The sequence below is a fragment of the Corapipo altera genome, unplaced genomic scaffold, assembly GCF_003945725.1.
Source record: "Corapipo altera isolate COAL_440 unplaced genomic scaffold, ASM394572v1 44, whole genome shotgun sequence".
NCBI classification, from domain to species: domain Eukaryota; kingdom Metazoa; phylum Chordata; class Aves; order Passeriformes; family Pipridae; genus Corapipo; species Corapipo altera.
This window is the reverse complement of record NW_020884880.1, coordinates 19712598-19721466: the sequence shown is the minus strand read 5'-3', so window position 1 is coordinate 19721466 and position 8869 is coordinate 19712598. Positions and strand designations below refer to the sequence as shown.

Sequence of the window (8869 nt, the reverse complement as noted above, 5' to 3'; positions counted from 1 at the left end):
TTTGCTTGCCCTTGAGGGCATGGCAGGCAGTGTTGGGTGTGCCAGGGCAGGAAACAGCACTTATCTTATCCTGTGGCATTTTGGGGTCCTCTTTGAGCCAGGAAATGCCATCATGACCTGCAGCAGATAAGATAAAGAGCCGCTAAAGAGGACTGCAGAGTTTTTATGAGCAATCACTTGTTCAAATAACTGCCTATATTCCGTGTATTCAAAGAAGCTAGTACCAATTTCCCCACTGGGTTCCTACATGCTAGTGACACGGCTGTCATTTTCTCACAGCTCTCTCAAGAACCCACGTCTACTTTGTCTTGTGGAAAAAAGCACACCGGTAATGCTTGATAACTTGAAGAATCCATGTTCAAAACAAGTCCTCTCCACCTTTTCTACTGCAGTTTCACTACCTGAAAAATGGACAGTTAAAGTGAAAAGAAATGGAGTATGACATCAGACATGAGGTCAAGTCCTTAATTTGTTTTTTTTTTTTGCTGAGGCTGAACTCAAGGAAGTCAACTGATCCTTGCTTGAGTCAGTAATGAGCAGAAATTAAGGAAGGGCTTGAAGACTAGGTCTTTGATGATTAGGTCAGTGCCTTCCATGTAACCCCAAATGCTCAAAAGAGTACAGAGAAAGAAAGGAAAACTACCCCTTAGCACTGGCCATTGCCAGCTCAGGCAGGAGGACTTCAGTATTCACAGAATCAGGATTCTACAACAGAACTGATAAAACCCCATGGAAATGAGAACAAGATTGGAGGCTGGGCAGTTGCAGCTGGGTGGCTGAGAAGGTTAAAATAAAGCCATTTACAGTTTCAATATATTCCCCTCTCTTCAAAATCACTGTGAAGCACAAGGCTGTATGCATGTATCTCCTCTATAATGCTGAGCACACCACAGGATTCCAGATCAGACTGGAGATACATTCTGCAAAGCAATAGGTCAAGGATGTAATCCAAATGCCTATACTACCTTCCTCAGTAAATTCCATACCTGGTTCAGAAAGTCCAAGACTGCATTTGCAAAGCTGACATTGAAACTATTGTACACAATTACAGTAAAACAAATGACTGCTTTTACCCGTGGGTATAGAACGTGTACAAAACAGACTGGTTCTACAAACACATAATACCATGCCAACAGTTCCTTCCCCCAAAAAGCCACCAAAAAAAAGAATGATAATATTCAAAAAAACCCCCAATATGTAACCCTCTTAGTCTCCATAGAACTGGGGACACCGTTTTTCTTGAATCTAAGTGTTATGGCCAAATTTTGTATTGAATCATCACTCAGACAGTCTTATTGACCCCAATGGAATTGTACCAATCCAAATCAACCCCAGCTGTCCAACATTCTTCCCTTGACTCCCAACCCTTTCCAATTCTATTCTTCCCACCTCACAAAGCATGCCTTGAATGAATTCAATGGCAGGAGTACAAATGCAACACTGCAAAACTGACCAGTTCTATGTATTCATATCCATAGCAGCCAGAGAGAGTCAGTAATCCTGGAATCATCTGATTAGACAGCACATAAAGCCAAATTTAATTCAATTGTTTTTCTGCCTGCAGCAGTAGTAGGGAAAGGAAAGCTTTGTTGCTCTAGCTGTAAATAAGTGTTTTTAGTGGATTACCCAAGGATGTAGATTTTATATCATAAAACTTCCTTATTGCTGCATAAACTATGAGTGTAAATTAAGGTGTAAAAGGTAATGGATATACAACCAAGACTGCTCAGGGTGTAAATTCTGCTTCAAGGGGCTTGATTGAAGACTTGGATTACAGCATAGATGAGCAGATGTATATTTATATTGTCAGGTTGATGTGAACCAAACAAGATCTTTCTAAATAAGAGAGCAACTTAAGCAGATTAAATCAATATTGTACAAATATGCAAATAGTTCTGCTTCACCTCATTTTCTCCCATGCACATCACTTGTTAGCATTTATTATATTATATGTAGGAAAATAATGTTCAGTTACTTAGGATTAAGCTCATAAGGAACAGAAATTGCTGAGGTAAGTGCTCAATGGTTTGGCTGGCTCCAGTACTAATCAGGCAGCTGGAGGGCATCCTCATTGCACACTGTGTGTGACTCCACATAGTGTGAAGGGGAATCTCATACTTGCAATCCCTGGTGCTGAGAGACTGTGTGCTGAGAGTGTCTGTCATAGAGCTATTCTCACCTTGAGGAATATTGGAGTCAAGTGCTCTGGGATGCCTTTGCACACTCTTGGCTGACGCAGGTGAACAAGTTGACAGCCAAATGGGTCCAGTCTGGGAACTCTGCCAACAGGAGAAGGAGCAGGCAGAAAAGAATCTGTCTCTGACAGCTGTAACTAAATATGTTGTTCCTACAGAGCTCGTAAAGGGTGGCTAGCATTACCACAGGGATATTCTAACAGAAAGTAAGACTTTAGCCTTATGAGGTTTAAAAAAAGTGCTGTTTACTATGCAACTGTTTGCATTTGAAAAAGGCAGAGCCCTCTGCAGACATTAATGCTTTCCCCTGTTCCTCTCACGAGTATTTGACAACGTTATATTTTTGCTCACATAAAAATTGCCCGCCAATTGCTTTGTGTCATGTTCCTAGGATATTTCTTCATAAATCATTTTCTCAGTAATAGTTTGCTTCTAGTGCATGTAACAAGCACCTGGAAAAGGACATGCACCTAGAACATATGATCTCTCTTGTTGGCTGTTTCATTGAACATGAGGTCTACACCACCTAAGGCAGACAGACAGAAAGGACTTGGGAAAAGCAAAGCTCACAGAGGCAAAAAAAGTATGTGCATTTGGCTGCAACCTGTTTACAGGTTGCCAGCAATGAGGTGATGGTGTTCATACACTTATCCTATATGTACCCATAGTTATCCATCTTTCAAACTGCGGCCATGCTGTGACTTGTTGCAGAAACCAGTGTCTCCTTACAGGAAAGCAGTCTGTGTATATGTGTGAGTGTATGTGCAGAGTAGGACTCTACACTGAATGACACAATGCTCATGATTCATTCAAGAACCATGCAAGCTGTAAGCAGTGCATTTTGCCTTAGCACAAGAACATTTGGCTTAGGATATATTTCAGGCTAAGTTAGAATAAGAAAAAGTATCTGGTGAAAACACTTCGGGTTTAAAAGTTCAAAAGTCACTTTCTGAGACTATTCCCCCTTTCCTGTAGGCAATTTGATGGCAGATATATTTGCTATTTTCACCTACATATTCATCACCAAAGTGAGAAGAGCAGTCTGAAAGGCATACTAATACAGAAAGCACAATGGTATTTCTTACAAGAAAAGCGGTCTTAGGTAAAGGGAAGAGATAAATGTTTCCCTGCTCAAGCCAGAAACACAGATACAGACCTAAATATAACTGCAGATTCTGATGCCAGATTCATTACAAGGTGGGCATTTATTGTGTACAAGGGAACATAATTCTGAGACTCTCTCCAAGAGACACATCTGTTATATCCAAATTTCAGGGACAAACAGAAAGAAAGGGTTTGAAAAAGGGTCTTCTACCTTCTGCCACATATCAAATCAGTTGTGTTTAATTACAGAATCTTAGATGTTAAAATTACTGAATACTGGGTGAAGTCTGGCAGCCTCGTACAAGGAAAGAAAACAATAGACAAGATACGGTAAAACAGTGTGCTAAAACCCCTTTAAAATAGTCTGCTATTATATGTCACAATTATCTGAAGATGTCAGGTGAACCACTTTAGAGCTCCACAGAGCCTGCCACAATGCTATGGCAACTCTTTCCAACCACAGAGCACATCAACTGGGGCTCAGCAGTTTAGCCAGCTGCAAAGCCCAGAACAGGCTGAAGTAGACCAAGGACAAGGGTCTGGCATAGCCTGTCTGTACCCATCTGGCACCTCACAGATAGGCAAGCAATCTGTAGGCCACAGTAGCTGAACTTCCAACTTCCAAAATCCTTGAGCAGGCTCTCAGACAGGCAGGCAGAAGTCAAACTACACAGGGAAATGCTGAAGTAAGATTGTAAGAGATTAAGTGGGAAGTCTGAAGCCAGAGATTTTACCCCAAGAGTTTATGAAAATCTCACCCAGGAGCACAGCACATAACAGTCTCAAGTTGCCTTAAGAAACCAATCAACCAACTAGATAGAAACAAATCCCAGTTTATGTTGAAAGAAACTATTTTGCCTTAAAAAGCCTCCCTCAGCTATTTCACCTTTTTTTTTGGTTTCAAATATTATACAAATATTAACAGTTCTGCATCAGTCCCTTAATTTTGTGGAACCAAATTTCTGCTCTGCAGGGAAAAAGGAATGTAATGCAATAAAAACGCAGAAACTCAGTGAACAGCAAAAGTAGTTTATGTATTTCAAAAGGACATGCCCCTTTGAAAAAAAAATATTCAGTTGGAAATGTTCAACTGATAAAGAAATCCTATAATACTTTGACTTGGAAACATTCAAACTGTTGAAAAATAACATCGTAGGGCTGAAGAAATAAATCAAAGTTCATTGGTCAAACTCAACTCTCAGAAAGGAAGAGCTAAGATCAGAATTTCTCTCAATTGCTATTTGTTCTCCTATTTTATAATTGAATCTTGCAATCTTTCCTCAGACAAAATCATCCTCTGGGATCTCTGGCATTTTTTATGACTTCAAAACTTGGCACTCAGTGTTCTCAGGAGAAAAATCTTTAAGAGTTAAAAGTGTACAGCTAAGCTGCAAAGAAGAACCGGCCAGCAGTGGCATGACCCCATCCCCTAGCAACAGAAATCAATAACAACAAAGATAACATAATTACACCACAGAAAGGATCCAGAGGGCAGATTATGTCAAGTATTATGTTGTTAAGAAAGAATGACATATGAAACAGACAGCATGTTTTAAACATGGATGAAAATACAGAAATTGTGGAAGGTAAATAAAGAAAGGTGGAATACAAACACAGAATAAATTAGCCTGCAGACTCTTAAAAGAGAGAGAAAATTATTTATGTTCCTGCTTTTACTGTTTTATTTATTCAGTACACAGAATTAGATTCCCAGGGGAGCAGCGAAAGGCATTTTATTTCACAAGAAGCATTGTGGCATGGTGAAAATAGATGACCCTATGATGACAGCCTTTTTCTGGAGCTCCGGAGACCCAGTTCATTTCCTGTTTAGGTACAGATGGTCCATACTACTTAGACAAATCCTGGGCTTCCTGTTCCTCAGTCTCCCATCTGGAAAAGAGTACCAGTAGAAGTATAAGGATTCAGAACTGAGACGAATCAGACAGTGCTGTAGTCTTGGAATTACATGGAATTACCTACAGCAGAAAGATTCCTGTCTGCATTGGCACAGAACATACATTTGTCTCTCGAACAATGCACTTCTTTTTTGCTGTTCAGGTTTCCCATAGAAGAGGCAGGACATTGTGCTGGGGCAGCCCTCCACTTCCCTGCAATATTCACAGCTCCAGCACCACCTCCCCACCAGCACCAAGGTTGTTTGGAAACGTGTTCACTTACACAACTCTCTGCTAATGCTTTCACATAGCTTTGAAACAGTGACTAATGCGGGGTATCTTTTTAAGAACAATCTCATTTTGAGCAAAACAGACCAGTACCAATAAACGCTTATATGCCTATTGCTTTACATAAGGCAGTAATGCCCTGCCAGATCATCTGATCTCCCTCCCACAATTTTGCCTATTTCTTCCCTATGCCACTGAAGTTTACTCTCACAGATCTTTTTGCCTCTCTGTTACACAGAGCAGCAAGATGTGGATTCTGTCACTCAAAATTTTCCTGTGTATTACATGATTAAAACAACCACCAGGTCATATAGTTAACACCGAGAGTATGATTTTCACTTTTTTTCCTGGTATTTGGGAAAGAACCTTCTGAATGACCAATATATGCTCATGAACAGTCCTAGCAGTTCAGCCAGTAATAATGAAAAAGCCCAAATTAGACAGACAGAGAAAGAGAGTGTGTTAGGATGTATGCGAGGCGTAACTCATACCGTGGGTTTTGTCTCACTTAAATCTATGATACCTGTTTTCACTGACATCTTTGTAGCACCTGGTGTGGTCAATCTTTCTATCTCTACATCAAATTTTAAATTGGTGGGGTTCAAATGTCACACATAGGAGACACATAAGCAGAGAGATACCTAAATGCAGAGACTACATCTACAGCAATAAATGAAGCAGGACCAGGAACAGTCTCGGACACCGTGTCTCAGTCATCCACACTGCTAACTTATAATGTTTCCAGGCACAGTTTTGACCCAAACCTGAAAGCCCATCTTGAAAAAGTCCTGGGCCCAGTTTAGAAGTTGACACTGGCCAGGGAGCACTCCCAATTGTAGTTCCAACATAGACACCCTGATTTGGAGAGTGAGAGAATTTAACAGTATGGACAGGCTCTTTCATGCCGTTTGGCCTCAGAGTCAATTCTGGGTACATTTAATTGACTCATAGGTACATAATCTGTGATTCCTTGTGCCTTTTTACCATGGGAAACAAGCCCCAACTGTGTTACTATTCTCAAAGTCTTCCTCATTCTTTTTATTTTTAACTAATTCTTAGAGACCATTGCTTCTTGCCTCCAATCTATGCAAATTCCGTGTTTTTTGAACCTTTGCAGGTAAGAGCCACAAAGGGGCCTGCTTTGCTGTGGTACCCATCTTTCTATCTCTTTTATTAGTAGAAGTAGCTGATAACAGACCAATTATGGTCATTATTCCTGTTATAAGATGTAAAACTCAGCACAGATGGTATCTTATTCACTCTTAACATGATGCAAACAAAAGAACTATTTTAACACACTGTATAAAATCAGGGGACTTTCCACATTCTTTCCCAGGAGTGCTTGAAAGCTCATGATTTAGCTGACTTGGCACCTACCCTCGACCCACCAGCCAAACTGGACTGTTTTTCCTTCAGAAGAATATGTTTTGAAGATATTAGTAAATCTTGTTTTTTCCCCAGTTTCATATGGAACTGTGTTAATCACAGCTCAGTGGATGGGAGAATCAATGCAGTGGATGCAGTTTCATAAGCCCTTTTCACAGCCTGCGCAGTCAGTCTCCTCTAATACTGGCTGTTACAGTTCCCCTATTTGAGCTGCTGTTTAACTCGACTTCTTTCCCTTTGTGTCACCCAGCTCATCTTTTCTAAATCCTAAAAAGGTTTATCAAAAACTAATCAAGTCACTGATGATGTCTCCATATGATATAAATGAGTCAGACTTTTCAACCAGGACTCCCTGTAAGTTAATTTGAAGCAAGGTCGTTACCTGCATTTATTAGAAGTTTTTGAGATGAGAAATGCTTTTGAAGGCTGAGGTTAAAAAAAATGAAGCTGAGATGAGTTAATACATTTTTTTTCTGTCTGGTAATCTTACAATCCACAGGGATGTGGAGATTACTTCTATAGTTTAATTTACTAGTGTATATTCACATGAAGTAAGAAGAGTTTCCACTAGAAGTAAGAATACTTTGATTTTTTTGTGGCAAGTACTGTGTTAAAAAAAAAAAAATCAGGCGTAGTGCAATTTAACACAGAAACACATAGAACTAAGTGGTAAGCAGGTAGAAAATGCAAACAGTTTAAAAAATGCATAGATTCTATCTCAGTAATAAAAAATTTGGATAGAGAATCCTGTCAGCGGTAAAAATCATGATTATTATCTGTTGTGTACAATGTTTGCATTCCTTAAGGATACTGTAGTTATTTCATAAGTTGCTAAATGGTACATGATATCAGGGAGAAAAATTGGGATTTGGAGCTGTGGAGAGGAAAAGAAAATCTTCACTGTTTTGTAATTCAAACTTATTACGTTTTAGCTGTTTGTCAACGATAATGACTCTGAGTATCTGAATGTCAGCTCCTAAAGCTAACTTATTCGATATCTTTGTTTAGAACTCATTGTAAACAAAAGAAATTAATTTATTTTTGGTCAACTCTTTTGGAAGAACTGCATTCTTTAGGCAAGTCATATATCTCATTGTCTCTAAAAGTCTCCTGGTTTAACTCACAACCATTTAAAAATGAATCACTGAAAAGCACTGAGTGTATGCTTATATAAATGAGCATATTATTAGCCTTCATCCAATCAATCACACATTTCAATAGCTACAGGAAATGGCACCAGTGTGGATCAAATAACACACAAATCATTACCGCTAAACTGAGTGTAAGTTATTGAAAAATTCCTCTTTAATTGGTGGAAACATTTGTCTACTTTCCCTCCGTCAGCTTCTTTCATATCTGGTGCATAAGAAACCGTGTTGCTGCTATTCTTGTTTCTGAATTCCAATGACATGTTCAGGATCACATACACTTATAAAGAAGTTAAGTTACTTATGATCTAGTTGGATATAGACAACAATATTTGTTTGATGATATGTGAGGTAGAAACACAATAGCTTAAAGACGTATGGCTGAAAAAAATGCTAAAAAGTGTTAACCGATTTGAGGTACAATAAAGAGTGAAAAGCTTTGTGTCTTGAGCTGGTTAGAGAAGTGTTTGAGAAGAACAAACCATTGTCAAAATCAGTGATGATGTTAGCATTCAAGTATTTTCTGATTTTCCACTTGGTGATCTGAAGTCCAATAAAACCTGAAGTTCCACATTTCTCTGGTTTTTTTCCCCATTTTTAAAAAAACTGTGGGACCACAAGAATAATAAAATAATCTAAAACTAAAAGTAATATAAATTTATCCAAAAGTTTCTGAGGGCATAGAGCTGTGAAGGAAAGCAGCCTGCCATGCTGTTCACTTCTTCTCACAAAGCCCTGCAGAAAGAAAGGAGTCATACCAAAGCATAGATAGTTAAATTTGCCCTCAGCATTTATGTGTCAGTAGATCTTTCCTATGCCCAAGGTAATGCAGGGGAATAACGGTATTGGTATT

At 39.1% G+C, this 8869-nt stretch overlaps 1 long non-coding RNA gene across 1 annotated transcript; it reads right to left on the bottom strand.

Annotated features, from left to right (window-relative positions):
* Positions 1–4961: 4961 nt before the first annotated feature.
* Positions 4962–5542, bottom strand: LOC113945378. Its single transcript, XR_003527066.1, has 2 exons — positions 5276–5542; positions 4962–5189 (listed from the first exon to the last, which is right to left on the bottom strand). It is a non-coding gene; the product is annotated as an uncharacterized LOC113945378 (long non-coding RNA).
* Between the last annotated feature and the right edge of the window lie 3327 nt (positions 5543–8869).